At 34.7% G+C, this 20,489-nt stretch overlaps 1 protein-coding gene across 3 annotated transcripts in view; it reads left to right on the forward strand.

Moving 5' to 3' along the window:
- Synd (protein kinase C and casein kinase substrate in neurons protein Synd) overlaps positions 1-20,489 on the forward strand; it is a 367,852-nt gene that overhangs the window by 162,084 nt on the left and 185,279 nt on the right. The gene's annotated exons all lie outside the window — the stretch shown is intronic.

A 20,489-nucleotide genomic window follows, 5' to 3' on the forward strand; every position in this document is an offset into this window, starting at 1 on the left:
AGAAAATCATGCTCATTACCTTAGCAAATATTGGTAAATAACTATTGCAGTGTGTTCTATTTCAAATAGATGAAATGCTTTGTTACTCCTAGCAAATAGTGATGAATATAATTGTAGTAATTAAATGGTAATTAATATAATCTTAGTAATAAAAACTCCTAGTGTACATCAAAATTTAGGAATTTAATAACATTCACCTACTTTTTTTTTTCCCCAAGCATTCAGTGAACGAATTAATATTGTTGCACTGCATTTTACATTTATTTACTTCTGAAATTTTACCGTGAAAGCAAATGTGCAAAGCCACAGATAAGTAGGTTATGTGGCACTTGTAATTCAAATAAATAACGATAAAATAAGTAGAGAATAGTCAATTGTCAAGTCGTGTAGGATAGGTTTAAGGCGGACAGCACTCACGGGGATTCAATAAATTTTGTAGATATATGGTTTGCAAGTGCGTATTCAGCAAGGGATACCAGGGTTCTATTCTCGATAGAAACATGTATGATTCAGGGTTTACGTTAAACATTAAGTGTACGCTCGGTGCTGAAAATGAATGGTTAAATGTATTACAGATTACTCATTTGCTTTAGGAACGATCGAAATTCATGTATACTGGTTTCAGTACATCATGAAAATATTATCGTGTTTCTGTTTTAGACGTTAATAAATATACGAGAGACAAAGCCTGTTACAGTAACTTTTCATTATTACTTAATTTTAGTATCTGTTTCAAATTACACCCTTAATATCGTCATACGAGGACCAAAGGAACGTAACTCCAAGAATGGAATTTTAGTTTTCTTGGATTATGAACATAATTCTGAAAGCCCCACTTTGTGTTTGACTTTGTCATTGACTTGTCTGCTATGCAATAATGTTTTTACCTCTTATTAACACAAAATTTGTTAAAAAAAAAAAAAAAAAAAACTTTTCCCTCTCTTCTGTGAACCTACAAAAATTGAGTTACGTTTCTCTGTTTCTTATACGACGTATATACGTTTATGGATATGTAACAGTGATTTTACGGAACCGATTGAGAGGGTAGATGCCCTGGCACACAAGGGAAGTTCGGGAGAAAGCACTTGCCTGCAGAGAAACTAAATATTCCATTTGAAGAACCAATTCTTGCTGATTACTACAAGCTAATAAAATTCCTGTATGGTTGAGAACTGTTCGAGAGTTTCAACTTGGGAATTTATATTTTATATATATATATATATATATATATATATATATATATATATATATATATATATATATATATATATATATATATATATATATATATATATATGAGCATTTAAACGCGTTAAGTACAACATTATTAGCAAGAATATTGACATACAAATTGAAATCTGTCGGAGGTAGCCAAAAAAAAAAGTTTTGCAGTAATTAATGGGTTTGTTAGTATGGGAGTCTATGATGAAACCACCTAATTTGATATTCGACGCATCTGCGAGCGGCATGATGAAAGAAGGATACCAGAAATATATAATCGAAGTATTCACTCCCATGTCGAAGCCTGATAGTTTGAATTTGCTACTGCTTGATCACTGGGGTCCATTCACAGAAAATTGCCATTTGCAAATTGGACGACGGATGGCAAAGACGTAATGGTTTACAATATACTAAATGATTTCACACGATTTGTGCAACCATTTTATGTGTTTTATTCCAATCAATCAAAGACTATGGCAGGAGATTTGTACATAGTATGAAACTTCTTCATCCGGACGTTATGATGTACCAATGACACAATCGAATAAAGTTCGTGTCCATGCTGATGAATCAGTTGCGATTACCGCGATACATTAGATTGTTTCAGTTTGAGTTCCATAAGGCCGGTTACCGAACAAATTACATACCTTTTGAATCACTTGTAGAATTTGCTTTTCGCTTTGTTTCCTTGACGAATGAAATGCAATTGCCCATATAACATGTTCATGGTGCAAGGAAGTGTTCTGCCTGCGTCATTTCTTCGTAGAACAGAAGAACAACAGTGATCAATTTTCATCTCTAACCTGTTATTATAGTGAAGAGTACAATAACTAATTTTAACTAACGAACCCGTTAGTTATTGCAAAACAGTTTTCTTTTCTTCTGTTACCTTCGATAGATTTCAATTCGTATGTCAATATTGATAATATCGTTGCTAATAATTTTGAACTTAACGCGTTTAAGGGTCTTCACTACTGCGAAATTAAACTACCGCTAATTTTAGAGTTTTTCTGAAATATTCGAAAAGCAGAAACGTAGTGAACTAGACAATACGATTTTGCGTGTGATACCGTTATCACAACACATCTATCTGCTTTCGATTTGCAACTGCAGATAGATTTAGCATTTTTTGCAGGTTCTGTAAATATTGGCATAGGCCTACCAAAAGCAGATAGGCGATTTGTGGTAAAGGTATTACATGCAAAATCGTATTGTTTATTTCACTACATCTCTGCTTTTCGAATATTTTTATTTGGTTTGAAGATATTACAGAAAAACTCTAAAATTAGCGGTAGTTTAATTTCGCTGTAGTGAAGACCCTTAATTGCGCACATACTCACTTTTTCACACAAACTTCCAAATTGAATCTCTCGAACAGTTCTCAACCGTACAGGAATTTTATTAGCTCCTTGTAATTAGCATGAATTGGTCCTTCAAATGGCATGCTTAGTTTCTTTGCAGGCGGGTACTTTCTCCCGAACTTCCCTTGTTAGTGGTAGAGCACTCATCTCTGGTGCAAGGGATCCTGGTTTGATCCCTGTCTACTGTAGTTTGTGATGGAGAACATCGTGTCCGAGGGTTATCTCGGGAATCTCCCGTTCCTTCCACATTCTGATTCCACCATTATTTCATAATGTACTATCTGCTAATTTATTCGTCTTCTGTAGCCTAAAGACCGTAAAACTAAGAATTTCATTTCAGTTACAGAATCGATTGAGAAAATTCAGTAAAAAAAAAAAAAGTAATGTTGACAACATTGATTTTCTTTTTCGCTTTATGAATTGTTTGAATTATTTGTGCTGAGTTAAATAATTCAGTTTGTAAGACATAATGAATATAGTACAGTGGCAAAATTTTCTTAGTATTTGTACCTAATATCAGAATAGCTGCAGAGTAAAATAACTGGAGGCTCCAAAGCCGGGTGATGATTCTGTGATGGGGTGGGTGCAAAGCCAATATCACCGCCATTGCCAATATAACTTCCCTGTTGGAGCTCCCTCGTGTCTAAGTGGTTAAGCATACGCGCCTTTGGCGTGGGAGACTCGGGTTCGATTTCCGGCGGGAGCTTAAGTGGTTCGAATTCCACGTTAAGCTGTAGGCCCACGTCTCATATAGCTTCGCTGCTAAAAGAGACGTTAAACTGAAAATAAAATCAATTGACCATCCTGTTTAGAATAGGGAAAGTTCTTAGGCTGTGTTTTTGGACTGGGGCGTACTTTTTTGGTCAAGCATTTTGCTCAACTTTACATACATACGTCTTCAAATTATTATATTCACGCTCGAAAAATGCAAAATTGATGTAGTGTGTCGCTGCTGTGCCATCAGTCGTAGCTCTAAATACCTATTAAATGAATGCAACCAAGTAGGAGTCCTAATTTCAGAGTTCTAGAACATTTAATTTAATGGTTAAACCACCAATATAGGATCCTTCGTTTGTTTACTGTACAATTGAAGTGGTGATATCACCGTTGAACAGCAGATGGTATTAGTGAGATTCTGAAAGTTGTTTCAGTTGTAGATAGCTACTGTGGTTCCTATCAAGAAGTTACAGTCTGAAATGTGCTTGCTGTCGTAAGAAGTTAACGACATTCAAAGCGTTCAGCAGTTCGAATGGGCCAGTTTAAAATGATCATGACGTGTTTCGTGTATCAATCTTTTATTCTGTGTAGTCCTGTAATTGCAGCATAATGGGAAAAGGAAAAGACCTTTCTCGCGTAAAATGGAAATTAACAAAATACTTCTGGTGGAAATAAGATATACATGACAATACGTTGCTAGTAGAGTTGGGATAGAATAAAAATATGTGAGTAGAATCTGTGTTGAAATGAACAAGAGCCAAAATAGGGTTGGGAAGTGTGGGCGAAAACCAAAGCAATCGCTAAAAGATATCAGAAAACTAAAAAGATTGGCTCTGGGAAACTGAAGTGCAACTTCTAATCAACTTAAGCATAAAAATGGCTGAGTATGGCGCATACATTTGGCCAGAAAGTGTTCGAAGAATTCTTTGTGCCGAGGAAATAAAAGCACACGGTTGAGAAAGAAAACTAAAATTAGAGTCTACTCCAGTCATGGCAAAGAAGCACCTCGAATGGGCACGAGGCCTTGAATATTGGACTGCTGACGATTGGAGAATAGTGTGTTTCAGTGATGAATCGTGTATCTTTGTGTCCGATGAATGTTCACAATATGTGCGACGTTGACCTGGAGGAACTCAAGTTGGAATATCTTTAATAAACGTGAAGCATCCTATTTCAGTCATGGTCTGGGGTGTGATCTCTGTCTTCGGGCCTGGAAGACTGTATATAGTAGAGAGGACAATGAAGCACGACCAATACCTACAAGTTCTCCACGAAGAACTGCTTTCCCAGACTGCACTCTGGTTTGATGACGTACATTTCATCTCTATGCATGATGGAGCCCATGCCACCGCGCCAAAGCTGTGACAAAATTCTTCGAGGACAACGAAATTAGTGTTTTTTTCGTAGCCAGGCATTAGTCCTGATATGAACCCCATTGAAAACGTTTGGAGCTTCATGAAAGAAAAGCTAGAGAAGAAGCACTTTAGAACCAAACTTCAGTTGATCAAGGAGATCAACAATTTGTGGTATTACGATGCTGAATTGAAGGCAAAATGTGCTAAACTCGTACATAGGATGCCACAAAGGATAAAAGAATAAAAAATAAGGGATTTCGTAAGAAATATTAATCTTTGTGCAAGAGATAATTTTCTTGTAAGTATTCCGTTTTATATTTCTCCAATTTGGATATACACACTTTATAGTAATTATATTGGAATGTTACGTACGCATTTGTTTTATTGATATTGAAAAGCATATGCCACACCTACTAGAAATGAGGACATAGTTGCAAAGTAGTAATTTGAACTAAGTTCGAACGTATTTTCTCACGTAATATTGTAAGAACAGTAAAATATTCAGAAACTGAATGGCGAGTCTAATAATTTGAACACGTCTGTAAGTAGTGCGTACCACCAGTGGGACGTGCACTATAACTTGAAAAATAATGAATTTGGCAGTACAGAGTAAAGCACAAAGCTTGATTTTTGATCGAAATTGGGAAATAAAACAACATGTAAAAAAATAACATTTACAAGAACTTCATAACAGCTGTAAAATTTTATCGTTTTAAAATTTATATATTGCATAATTCCTCTTTCTGTTCTGTTCAAGAGATTCGATCAATAAACACGACCGTTGCTAGCTGCTAAAAATAAGATTTAAAAGTAAAGAAGAAGTAAAGTAGATCAGCTCGAATCCTGCTTAGAGATGAACAAAGATTGAAAATTGATATTCTCACACTGATAAATAAATATGACTACTTACACGACTCTGCCTACCTTTTCTTACGAATTTAGTAACTAACAAAAATATAGCTACAGCACTACATAATCATTGATTTAAGCACTTATGTGTCTATTTTCATTCATAGAAGAAAGATACCTCCTAGTTTAGTTACGTAAGTAAGTGACAAAGGATAAATTGACATTGGCAACCGTGTGTTTCAGTCTTCAGTTTTCTCCTTAAGAACTAAATATTACTAACTTGAAAGTGACAATGTGGTTTCATAACAGTGCTGCGTGTTGCTTGAATGCAACACAATGGGTATTCCCACACCACTACCTAAGAGATCGAAAAATATGCACTGAAGTAACAGTATATAGTTAGAGGCTGGCGTGGGAAAGGGAAACTCTAGCATCTCGCAGGAACTGAAAGAGCCGCACGCTAGAGAGGAATATTCGAAGTAGAAGCATCTATTCCATCTTGATTCCACGCTACACCGTGTGTCATCTCATAAGTAACAAAAGCTCCACAAGAAGCAGCTGGAGATGGTCGAAAAATAATGCCCTGTCTACGAGCCATCGTTTCTTTTAAGTGTACTTACTTGCGTGAAAAAAACTTACGTAGAATAGGCACATGTTTGTGTCCCCATTATTTACTTCAAAAGCAGCAAGGAGGCGAACGTGTACGAGAAATTTTATTTCATTTCGGTGATTCTTCGGAATTGCATGATAGTAATAGAGAGAGGGGAACTTAACTAAACTCTTTGGACCTACATATTACGAAGAAATATGGTTGGCAAGATGGCACATGCGAGGTCAGTGCATCGATTCCGTAAAACATTATTTCTTGGCTTGCCGGACCAGAGATTGAGTCGAGCAAGGAGAGGTTCGTCTCACTCTGTTCCCCGATATGTGCTATTGGGTCTGGTAATGTACGTAGTATCATACTTCAGTCGTTAACATGAGGTAGATACTTTCTGCTCGTTTAGTGGCTAGTGCGCACACCTTCTGTGCACAGAGTACCGGGTTCGATTCCCCATTGGAGCTTTGAAAACTGAACGCTTTACAATCGTCCAGATTCCACCTTAAACTGTAAGTTCACGTCTCTTATAGTCTCGTTGCTGAGAGTGACGCTGAACTTCAAACCAACCAATGAATGAGGTAGACAAGCTCGAATCCCTTGCTAATTTCAGGATTTCATTTGATGTCTAAAAGAGAATGTGAACTTGCATCTTAGAACTGGCAGGAGATATGTTGCGGGAAATGATAGTGACTACCGCTGTTAACACTTAAAGACCCATGGACAACTATAGTTGCCCTCTTGTTACGAGGCGTTCAGTCCCGGAGACAACTTTAGTTGCCGTGCACCCATCAAGGCCAGCTCCCGCACTTCAGCACGCACATATAAATCTACGCAGTTGACGAAAGAAGCCAACAGCTTCATACAGCTAGTCCCTTCTGTTTTCTTTTCACTAATATTTATCACCTTCATGCCTACAGGTCACGTACTGCGTAGATTTATATGAAATGCTGTGTCAAATGTGTATACCCCAAAAAGATATGAGTACTCAGAAGGAAAAAAAAACATGTAGTTATTTTTTTCTCCTGTTTTATAAGCCAGTGGAAGTGTGTGGGGTTGTTTCGACATCCTTCTTGTAATTTGCTTAGGCTTCACTTCCTCTTTTTAGTTGAGCTTCTGGCGATGAATACCACCGCAACAAGTCGTGGTTCTAATGATAGTGGCGTATTTTCGCCCGGAGAAATTACGGACATAATAGATGATAGCGACTCCGATGCTTTTGAAACGGACGATGAATCTAATGTTTAGACATTGCTACAATATTAGAATAACTAGAATCTTCCGACAGTGACACGAAAACAACACTCGATGCTGTTCTTAATACTAGTTCTCAACCATTGCGCCGCGCTTCTAAACGTCCTCGCACCTAACATGTCACCAAAAGGGACAGGAGGGGGCAGAGTGACATATTGTGATATGTAGTGTATATTTAAACTTATTTATATTTAGTTGTATGGTCGTTTGCAAGTTACACAAAATTATCGGACAATATGTCTTTCGATTGGAATTCCAACATACAAAAAATATTCCTTAAAGTTTGCAACACTGTGTATTCAACGGTAACAATGCTAAGTGCATTACTGTTTTTCTGTTATATTAGTACATTTTTATTCCATTGAATCTGAAAGTTTCATTCACTTTAAAAGGGTAGTTTCTGAGTAACAAAATTTTAAAAATACATTTAAAATGGCCGGGATCCAAGCGTTTCTACATTTAAATCCCCTCCGGGTCTTTAAGTGTTAAAATTCGAATAATTCAGTATTTCCATATTTGAAGGGTAAGGGGAAAAAACAAGGAATGCCACAAAACTGCATTTTCGAGAAAACGGCGTTTTAATATTGAAAACCGCATAAAAAGAATAGGGTTAGTTAAATCTTTGCCCCTTTTTACATGGACATTTCTACATCTACGCATGCATGGCATATACAGTCAAATAGTACCAGGAGTCACCAACAGATAGGATCACGCACCCGAAAAAGCACATAGATGGACATTCCTTGTTTTTTCCCCTTCCCCTTCATTTGAATTATGGGTTCTCCAAATATTTATTCGAATGTCCAAATTATGGCTGCTTCAAATATTTCAGTCTAATAGCAAACAATTATTCGGATAACGAATCATTGTTTGAATAACGAATAATAATTGTTCGAATAATTTTAACAGCACTAATAGTGAGCTTACCGCAGATAGTTCCGTTAACTGGTGGCAAGACATAATCTGTCGCGAATCCTGTTAGACACGGTAGCTCAGTTGTAAAGCGCTTACCTCTGGTGTGAGGAGTCCCTGTGTCGATCCCAGATCATATAAATTTGTGGTGTGTTTTCTCGGGAGTTTCTCGCTTCCTCTCACATTATCATACCACTAATTATTTTATAATCATTCACTTCATCATCCGTGCTTTTAGCCTACCTTGGGACATACCTAGATAAAACCTTTTTTTGGGGGGGAGGGGATAAAACATAGAAACTTGATAGCAAAATGAAATATAGCAAAGGTGGTTTGCTTGTTAGAGGCGTCTTTGAAACTTCGAGTGTGGAAGTAATTAATATCTAAGTAAATAACATCACGATGTGTAGATCTGGCAATAACGATGTACATTTTCATTGTTAATGATAATGTAGAAATCTGTCTGGTTACGATTGAAAACCCAAGAATGCTGTTTGATTTTACGTGCTACTTAGAGAAAATGCCCTTTAGAAACAAAGTTTATATAATAGAGAAAAAATATGGAACAAATAATTTTAGAAGTATGCTGTCTTGAAAGAAAGAAATGAAAATGGATGAAATGGCTTGAATTCTTACATACAATATATAGGAAAAAAAAGTACTTGCTGTGGTGGTTATGTTGGGAATAGTACTTCGAACAGCTCGTGGAAGAACGTCACAGATTTAATATGTACACCGTCCTATATTCGTTCCTAAAATAGTGTATAGTTATTGATTTTACAACTATTGAATAACTATAACTCTTCAAAGTATTCTTTCATACATAATTCATAAAGAAAATACGATGAGATTATTTTGATGTTTCTTTTTCTAATATTATTTTTCTTTTCTTTGCATGAATCTTTTTTTACTGCACGAATTCTTGGCTGTTCCTTTTTTCAGTATGTATTATTTATTTCTTCTATTATTTTTTGTGCGTGATCGATTTCATATCCATAATTAGACACATTTTACTTCTATTTGAATTTTTAAGTTGAACTCGTCATACTATTTTATATTCTTCTTGTTGAAAATGCTTGTTACTGCGTATCTAGTTCCTTATTTTGCTACTGCAATCTCATTCTTATAATGATGCTGCACCTTGACGAAGTGAACTAAGTTTTATAGAAATAATAATAATAATAATAATAATAATAATAATAATAATAATAATAATAATAATAATAATAATAATAATAATAATAATGCCAAAGAAGATTAGATGGTTATTGCCTCCATATTCATGATGGATTTCAACTCCAAACAATTGGGATATTTCGGAAGATGTATACCAAGAAGGAGGAAGATGTATACCAAATATCATTCAAATTTGATAAATTTTACACAAGTTATCGTGAAACAGACGGAAGGACGGACATACAAATGCTAGTTGAGTAGAATGTTGGAAGGTCTCTTTAATTACCGTGTAGATCTTCGATCATGGGAGGCACGATTGCTCAATGGTAGAGCGTCCACCTCGTGCATGGGGTTCCTGGTTCGATCCCAGCTCGCACTTAGTGGGCTTTGTGGTGGACAAACAGCGTGTCCGTGAGTTTTCTCGGGGTTCTCCCGTTTCCTCCTACTTCATTCAATCCACCATTTTAATTCATTTCTCGTCACCGTTTCCTTTAGTCTAGCCAGTATAATTTGGGACGTAAAACTGAAAGATTTTATTTTTTCTTTGATCACATTTCAGTAAAAGATCTATTCTACAAGAAGTTTAATAGGCAATTTTCCAATATATATACAGTTAATATTTCTGTCTTTCTTCGAAACAAGGAGTAGAAATAGTTTTTCTAAAATATAGTAGGCGTACTTCTGTTCTTAGTCGCTTTGTGTTGTGTGGTTGCAAAACAGCATAACATGATATACGAGAGAGATATGTATTGGGCTGTCATATCTTTCAGTATTACATGAGTAAAATTTAATTTCTAGGGAGTGATTTAAGAAAAACTTCTAAAGAAATTCTTTATCTTATTGAATGATAACTAGTATCTTGGTTTTATAGTATGTATGTGTGTTTTACGATGCCTCTCGTATTGATCAACGTATACTTTTAGATTGTTGTGTACCTTGTGATCACGTTTCTCTAGTTGTGTTGATATTTTTACATTGCTATAACAGTGAGCGTGATGTAAAGAAAAAAAAATCAAAGAATGCAATAGTAATAGGCAATGTCCATTTCATACGAAATGTAGAGCTAAAATCACGTCGAGTCCTTTCCGATAAACTCCTTTTTACCTCTTTTCATCCATTCAGAGAAATAGAAAACCTTTCTGTTTTCCTGTTTTAAATTAATTTACACATCTTTTACTGGACATTTGATGAAAATTCAAAAATTAAGCTCAGTATTTCAGTTTCAGAACTGTCAGTTTTCATCACTGGGTTGTATTTCTTACAACGTTCATTCGTATCAGAGAATTTGGTCGAAATGAGACAGTATGTGACGATTTTATATTCTGCTTTTGGCAATTGAAGATAAGTTTACGGTTACAGTAATACGTCCTCCATTTAAACTCGAAACCGGGACTAATTGGCCACAAATGCGATAAGTCTGCCGACTCACTCACGAAAGAATCCTGATAAAAATACGTCGTACTGATCTTTACATATTTGTTAATATGTCATTTCAGAAGGAGAAAAAGATGAACACTTGCACAAGTGGAACCATTATACAGAATTACGTATGGGCAATTTCAAAATATTGCAGAGTACAGAACAACTAAGTTAGTCCAAGTTAGTTCACTACGACTTTTATTAGTCCAAGTTAAAGAAATACAAGTGCTTAATTTGCACATCAGTAAGAAAAGTGAATAAAGATAAGAATTATTTGAGTCCACTTTGGCTCTGACCCATTTCTACGTAAATAGATACCAAATATACCTCTGATATCAATAAATGCCTCTCGTGGAGTTTGTATGACCCCTCCCCCCAAAAGAGGTAGAGCATTTCGATTTATTTCATCAATAGTAAACATTAATAAAACGAAACAATATTTAGCATTTTTCTTTGATTGCAATTGCATAACAATAATAACAAACTATAAAAAAATCACAAAAGAAACATTCATAAACTAATTTAAAAAAATGCTTTTTAGTATAATCTCTTTGAATAAAGAATGGGGAATTTAGGTCTGAATATAATACGAATAATATACGGGAGTGAAACGTGATAACCCACAAATGTGTGTTCATCAAGATTTTACGAACGCTTACACTTTTACGAACATTTTTCGTTTTTTGGTTTAAACCATTAAAAAAAACAGCTGGTTTAAACCACCTTGATTTAAACCAACCAACCCTGATGTGTGATATTGAAAAAACGGAACTTTTTCAACTTCCAAACTATTGTAGGCATAAATTGGAAAGCCTTGTAGAACCAATATGTCCGACTGTCAGTCGACAACTATCATAACGACAACAATAAGAGATAACTACAAATTGCTTTTTGATATGCATTCAGTATTCCAAGAATAACTTCAATCTCCGCTCTAATCCCTCTATTAATACCGGAAGTAATAAATATACCATTTTCAGTTTTGGTATTGATCCATACAGAACGAAATGTATGTATTCAGCATCCCTTTTTCTTCGTACTGAAACCTGAAACTGGTCCTCATAGAGCGAAAATTGGTGACTGCGGAGAACGATTTCTTGGTATGGATGTAACGTCCGAAGAATAAGTTCAATCATACCATTATCCATCAAATAAAACCGAAAGTGGTAAAAACCTTAGAGATTATGAGAAACACACCTTATCCCAAAAATTTCCACTTCTTGTTTTAATATTTACCGATGAACAATTTTTGATATGAATTCAACGTCCCAGAAATAAGTTAATCTGCACTCTTATCCTCTTATTAAAACCGGGGTCACGGTAGCTCAATGGCGCTTACCTCGAGTGCAAGGACCTTCTTAAACTAGAAATAGAAATCACTGAACAGAGCAACGTTTATTTAAAAATAACAAATATGTAACAGTTTCGCCAACTAAGTGAACATATTGATTCGTGTTCAATTAGCGAAACTGCTACACATTTATTATTTTAAAATAAACGTTGCTTTGCTCAGTGATTTGTATTTCTAGTTTAAGTTAGTTGGCGAAACTGTTACACATTTATTATTTTAAAATAAACGTTGCTTTGCTCAATGATTTCTATTTATAGTTTAAGTTACTTAAGATAGCAAAGTTAGTATGAACCAGTTAGTTAAGAGATCCCTGGTTCGATCCTGGCCAGTAAGTTTGTGGCAGACAATATCGTGTGTGTATGGGTGGGGGTGGGGTTCTCGGGACATTCCCGTTCCTTCCATATTATCATTCCACCAATTCTTCCATCGTCATTCACTTGCTTTTATAATCATTTCCCTTAAGAGGCTTCGTCCCAGCGAAATTAAAATACCGCTGATTTTAAAGTAATTATGTGATATTTTAAATAGATAAAAATAATTGAAATGTGGAACAAGAGCGCCCTAGACAATATTATTTTGCGTGAGGTACCGTTATCACGTCACCTAGTGGCTTTCCGTTAGAAATGCGAAAAGAAATGCCGATTTTCAAAATGGCTCGAAATCGAAAGTGAGTCGTGATAACGGTATCTCATGTAAAATAATTATGTCTAGGGCGCTCTTGTCCCACATTTCGATTATCTTTTATCTATTTGAAGATACCACATAATTAATTAGCTGTAAAATTAGCGGTATTTAAATTTCGCCGGGATGAGACCTCTTAACGTAAAGGGCATTATCGTGGAACGTTAAACTGAAAGATTTGTTCATATTAAAATTGGAATTTTAACAACGATTTCCCATTGACCAAAATCGGTGAGATAACGAGAAAGTGTTTTTGATAGGATTTATGGGTATTTGCACCATGAATAGGTGATTAACGCTGTATTGATACTCGAATTGGTAGAAAACTATTACCGCTTTCGGTTTGAATAGTGATGTCACAGAGTAAAAAGAGAGATGACGAGAAAATGCTTTTGATATAGATACAGTATACCAGGAATTGGTTCCCTGCCATTATCCTTCTGTTCAAACGCTAAGTAGTAGATCTGTTACTTCATGTTCCAATATTGGATTCGTATAGCTCGGAAGTCTATCATGACTTCATATTGTGCAACGAAACTCATTTTATTTACTTAAAAAAGGTCAGTTTGGGTAACAGCTTGAGGAAGCATGTCTCCTCTTATAACCCTTCACTGCGAGTACTGTATGTACGTAATGGATTTCCAAATTGAATTCTTCAAATTTACATATCAGCCGTGCCCTTGTATTCGTTTAAGTCATCGTTATTCAGATCTCTTGGAAGAAAAGCGAATTACTTCATCGATGGAGTCACAACTTTGTGAGAGATACAAACTGATTGTTAATGGAAGAATTTCATTCACTCGTATCTAACAAGTAACGGGAATCCAGTTTAAATTCTACTCGTAATATGTTGGCTTCTTAATGTTAATATCTTATATGTGAAAATTTAAAAGTTACCTCAGCCAGAACGTTTTCCATTCAGGATCTCTCAATGTAAGGGGAACAGTAAATCTTGTTAGTAAACAAATATAATAACTTTTACAAATTTATTAAAGCAGAGATATCAAAGAAAGTGGAATCTCATTCCTTCTATAGGTAAAAGGTAACATTGAAAAGTGAGTTACAATAATGAATCAAATGGTGAAATATGACAAGTGATGAAATATGTCATAGGAAGACTTCCGGCTGCAAATAGCGACTATTGTGCTTGTGTATTGCATCAGAGCACTGGGGTACAGTAGCTGACAGGTTTCATTACTGAATAACCAAAATTCGATGGCTGAAAGTAAGTAAACAAAAAAATAGTAAATTAACAATTATTTCCAATTTGAGAAGTTAGTTAATTTATAACAAATATATCGAACTTAAATGACCATACAAATATTTTTCTTTTCCTCAGTCTGAATGTACAGTCATGTTGAAACAAATACGTATATAGTTCTTATTTTAGAAACCTATTCACACAGTGTTTCGTGCTGTACCAGTTGGTCTTTATTCCCCGGTTCCCGGGTTCGATTCTGGTAGGAGAGGCTTGAAATTTGATTGCGGTGAACACATTGCGGTGGTTCGGATTCCGCCTTTAAACTGTAGATTTACGTTTCATATATCCTTGATGCTGAAAAGAGACGCTAAACTCGACAATAGGATGTTTCAGGCGTATGCTTGTAAATTGAGTACGCCTTTGTAGCGTTATTTTTTTTAAAGAATGTTCATGCTCTTTTGTAATGCTATCATATTTAACCTGATCATTATTTATTTATTTACTAATTTATTTATTTTTATTTTTGATTACTATGACCTAGAGATGCAAGGGCTCGGAAAAAAACCGGCTTTTTTGGAAAAAAAATCGGTTTTTTCTGCTTTGCTTTTTTGCTTCGGAAATTTTGGGCTTTTTTCAAAATACTGCTTTAAATTGATAAAACAGACTTTGTATCGCTTCTCTATAACACAAAAAATCATTTAATTAGTGGTTGATGCTGATAATAATATAAAACATCGAAAATAAACTATGAATTTCGAAAAAATATTTCAAACAATTTTTCTTCAACATATTTACATTATGAATTCCACAGGATTAACCAATGTATATAATAAGAATTTTTTAACCTCCTATATACAAAAGTAAGCAGAGTTGGCAAGAACCGTGGTTGTTTTTGAAAATGCCAAAAACCCCTTTTTTGGGGGGATGTTTAAACCAGGCTTTTTTGACTTAGATTTTTTGCTTTATGTATTTATATTACATATTCACAGAAATAGCCTAAGTTTGTTTCGCCTTGATGTTATTATGCAACAGCGGGGTTATGCCGGAAGAATTTTCATAAGCTTAAAGAAATGCGGTCAGTAAATTTCTTAAGTTGAGAATCTCCCGCCCTAGCCATTGGGAAAATCCCGTCATTACTTGAAATGTAAGACAATAACGGGAAAATCCTGTTATTGCTTTGCATGTAAAATTTAAAGGTCAACGTACCATAATCAGTACGCTAAAACTGAGGTATTAAATTACAAATTTAGTACCGGTACGTAGATATCATTGAAAGTCCAATCCAAGCTAATGTTGGAAGCTACGTAGGCAATCGATAAATTTGCCAATTTCTATCAATATATTTAAGCAATATTGGCTTCTTTATAAAACAACACGCATTTAGGCATGTAGAAATATACAATTTGGTTTGTTTCGTATATTTAGGCTTAACATCCTTACGAAACCGAGGTTATCAAGGAGAAGACTTTCGCTTAAACTGACATCCGAACCGCTACTTGGGTTACGCATGTCTGCAACAAACGAAATATCTATTATTTATGCCTTTACTCATAAACTTTAAGCTCCCGTCAAATAAAAATTACGAATGTTTAAAAAAACTAAACATTAGTAAGAAACCCTTCCCAAAATACTTTTCTAAATCCGCCACTGATTCTCAGTATAAAATGATTTTTAAAGTTGTATCCGGAAGATTATTGCTAAACATATAAACGAAACGAAATATTAGTTATGCCTGTACTCATAAACTTCAAGCACTTCCCAAATAAAATTAGGACTTTTTAGGAAACGAAACAATCAGAAAAAACCCTCCTAAAGTACTTTTCTAAATCCGCTACTGATTGTTTGTATAAATTGGTATTCAAGGTTGTGTCCGGAAAATTATTGCTAAATCACTTCACAGCTACAGTATAACAGAAATGTGGAAGTACGGTTTGACGGATATATTGAAAAACGTACGCTTTGACGGATAAATAGAAAAACGGGCAAGTTTAACTTTTGCGCTAGAAGCTAGAGTACTAAAAGCTCTTAGAAATGAAACACGGATGACAAACTAGAGAAGAAAAAAGATGTCGATAACTCAAAAGTTAAAATAAAGTTAAATAGCCTCTAAAATTACCCTAAAATACTACATTCTTCATGTTAGCTTTAATTCGTAAAACATGTGCTCCATCCATCTTGATGGTGAATTTCAGAGCGAAATATCACATTCAGGTCATGGAATTTTTATCTAACTATAGAATATACTATAAGAAAGCTATTTAGATAGAAAAATCATGAAGTTGAAAAAAGCCAAAATTTCCAAAATTCTCGTTTTTTTCCCAAAAAAGCCGGCTTTTTATGTGAAAAAAACCATCGATTCAAAAAAGCCGGCTTTTTTGCATCTCTACTATGACCAATAAGATCTTTTAGCGAAGGCTGTTTTCTTTTGTTAACATTTGATAATAATGTCTAAGGATCAAATTCGTGGACACCCTTATAATTTGAAGCCAGAAGGGAACAAGTGAAAGGTATGGGAACTGATATTGAATGAAGGGCCGCAACTTTGGGGGTGTATGTCGATCATGGTCGCCATCTTGGATTCAAGTCTAATGTTATAAATGGGAAGGGACATGTGGCATATTAAGTAACTCTAGCTTTGAGTTTACGGGTGCAGTGGTGTAATTGTTTTTTTTTTCTTTCTTTCTTTTGTCAGTGTTGAAGGGTTCGGGAGTTGTGAAGGCCCCCTTCCATTTAAAAAAATCAACTTGAGTTTATCGTCACTTTTCACTTTTTCCCTCCCGGCTTCAAATTATAAAGATGTCCAAGAACTTTTGAATCACCCTATATATAATATATATCTGTTTGTATGCATGTATATAAATAATGTTTTGTCATTTCGTAAAGGGAAAGTGATTGATCATGTGATACACATTGTTGCTGTCTAGAAATATACTAGGTATGCCAGAGAAAAAGATGAAATGGTTGAATGCAATCACTACATCATATAACCGAGTGATTTATTTGATGTACTTGTTGCATTAATGGATTAATGACAGTAATATAGAGTATATATTATTAGCAATTCAAATAATGCTGTTTATATTGTAATATTTTGGTTGTTACGATAGTTATAGTTCTTATGAGAGGTGCAATATCTTGAAATAGTTTTGAGTACTAGGTTAATTATTTCTGTAGTGAGAGGTTGTGGTTTGGAAGTAATAAATATTTTACTACTCTAAAACATTCTATAATATACAGCAGTAATTGTGTCGCATTCTCGGGTTTAAGGCAGAAGATGCTCTCCGTATTATTTAGTTTGTTACATAGATCGTTAGTGAAAAGAGTTTTAACTACTAGTTCTTCTTTTTAAAAATTTGGATAGCTAATTACAGTATTTGTTTGAAAAAGTTTGTTGTTTTCAACGTGAGGACTGTTGAATAAAGGCGCATGAACTGTAGTTTAACGAGAATCTTAACCACATCCACCCTTTTCGTCTGATTCCTGGTATGCTAGAAACAGAATACGGCTTTCCTACTTCTACTAAGGAAATAATTAAAATTTCTTGAAGCCATTAAAAGAAAAAGATCCTTTAAAAAACAAAAGGAAGAAAAAGAAATCTTGTTGAAATCTTTTATTAATTCAGGACGTGTTCTATTGCGCTAACGTCTCTCGTAAAGTAAGATATAAAATTCTCCAAACAGAACCATAAAAAGTGAAACGTGTTGCCCGTAAACCGACCTCTGAGGACAAATATTTAATTATTTGCAAAATGTGTTGAATCTAAAATTCTGAAAAAAGAAAAAAGGCTTAAAGTTAAAAAAATAAAGTTCAGTTGGTAGGTATGAAATAAATCCTAATTTGATCACATTGTGCATGAAGAAACGTCCATTCTAAGAAATAGGAAGTACATAATTTTATGAAAATAAAAGATTCATAAATACCAATATCAACGAATGTCATTACATATTCTATTTATTGCTTGCGTGGGTTTTCTCGGGGTTTTCCCGTTTCCTCCCACTTTCTTCATTCCACCATTTCATTCATTACTCATCATCACCGTCTCCTTTAGCCTAACCGGCATAACCGTGGGACGTAAAACTCAAAGATTTCATTTCATTTCTATTTATTGCTGTGACTAAGGATATCTTTGTGTGGTTGTATGTTTGGGTTTGGCTGCTATCTTCAGAAAGTAGTCTACTTACAGTGTGGTAACTGTAGCTTAGCCCAGAAATAATACTTGGGATTACAGAACCAGTAAGTTAAAAAGTGTACACCAGTTTTAGGGTTCCAAACTTTATAGTAATATGTATCTATGAAGAATTGTCATTCTTACAGTTACCGGTACTTGAATCGTAGATTAATTAAATCTTAAATAATAATAATAATAATAATAATCTTTTATTCTTAAGATCAGCAAATTTCAATTGGTTTGGCTCAGCTTCCCTATTCCCTATTCTATTTTTTTCCTATTCTGAGCCAAACTATTCAACGTTCTATTTTTTCTTCTCTACATTGTGTATTATTCAATAATAATAAATCCTTTTGATTATGATAATTTGCCTATGCATTGTCATTGTATTTTTGCAAGATAAGATAGTTTCTTTGTTATATATAATCGGTGCGTTATATATAATCAGATCCACCAGCAATTGCATGGTTTGATGAGCCTTGTGGGAGGATGCATTGTCCTGGAGAAACTGAACACCACTGCTCACTTTTCCCCCGACGTTTTTTTTTCTTCAGAGCCTCCTTCAGCTCAATCGAATAGTTGGAATAAATCCAGCATTGATGGTGTCACGCTTTTTAAGATATTTGATAAGGATAACACCGTCTTTATCCCAAAATACCGATGCAAGCACCTTCCCAGCTGATCTTCGGCTTCGGAACTTCTTCGGTCAAGGAGATCCACTGTGGAGCCACTCCATGGATTGCTGTTTAGTCTCTGGATCATAGTAATGCAGCCATATTTCATCTTCTGTCACCAGACTGCGCAAGAACTCACCAGGGTTTTGAAACTTTTGCAAAATTTCCTCTGACATCTGCACCCGTGTTCTCTTCTGGTTAGCATTCAAACATTTTGGGATCCATTTGGCACTGACCTTCCGCATGTCCAAATATTCTGCTATTATGACACCCACACGCTCACGCGATATCCCCACACACGCAACAATATTTTTGATCGATATGCGCCTATCCTCCATGATCATGTCATGCACTTTCCCCCAAAGTATCCTGCAAAGTTTTATGAATTTCCATAGAGGATTTGCCTTGCAGCACAAAAAACTTTGACACTGCGAAGCTCATTCTTCTCGAATTTCCTTAGATCCTCTGCCATATCTTCTTACAGAACCTGTAAAAAAGGAAATAACATTAATAAAATGATCATTTACGGGATGGAAGGTTCACAATATATGACCTTTTTAATGACTACAATGATATGTTTCAATTTTTATTTCTTGGTGATTTCATGAATTTTCCAGTCCCCCGTCGTACAGTGTATGATTAAGTGAATAATGTATTTTTGTGGTAATAAGTGTCACATGGCATTCATGGCATTCAATCTAGCAATAGAATATTGCTGTTGGGTGTATGTAGTAGTTTGGGCCAGTTAAGGGGGCTTTAACTCGTGCCTCGGAATTTCTATCTATACAATAACAAACAACACGAAAAATTTCAAAGTAGTTGGGTTAATACTGGTTACTAATTTTTGTTTTGAAGATCTTTTTCATTGTAAGAGTATAAATGCCCGATGATTATGACGTCAAAAAAGACAAACGTATCTGATATATATATATATATATATATATATATATATATATATATATATATATATATATATATATATATATATATATATATATATATATAAACAAACAAACAAACAAAAAGTAAAAAAATGTAACTTACAACTAGGATTGGGTGGGTATTGTTGTTTTACTTTCTAATTTTATATATTTTCTGTTGACTTATTGATTAAAGTATTGAAAGGAAAGTGAGGAGCATAGTGAACACACTTAAAATTTTAATTAGTGTGCCTGTATACAGTTGTTGCCATGAAGAAACTATAGGCTATATTTAATAGTAATTTTGGAATTTAATAGTAATAGTTGAGAGTTAGTACTACACTCTTAGGTACTATTCTTGCGCTTACTACAATATTTCGTTATTTACTCTGTGTATGTAATAAAATTTAATTTCGATTCTTTGATCATAGTTTTTAGTTGAATTATGGTTTGAAGTATTTAGAATATACATGCTAAGCGAGACGTTACCATATACTCTTTAACAATTATTTGCTCAATGAGTTTGTGTGTGCACGGTGATGTTTCATGTGCGGCACCTCCATGTTCTTGATAGCATGGAAAGGAGTGTTTCTGGTGCATGCTGATGAGACACATTTTAAAACACCCCACAT

This window comes from Thermobia domestica, chromosome 14, assembly GCF_964235325.1.
Source record: "Thermobia domestica chromosome 14, izTheDome1.hap1.1, whole genome shotgun sequence".
Taxonomy (NCBI): Eukaryota; Metazoa; Arthropoda; class Insecta; order Zygentoma; family Lepismatidae; genus Thermobia; species Thermobia domestica.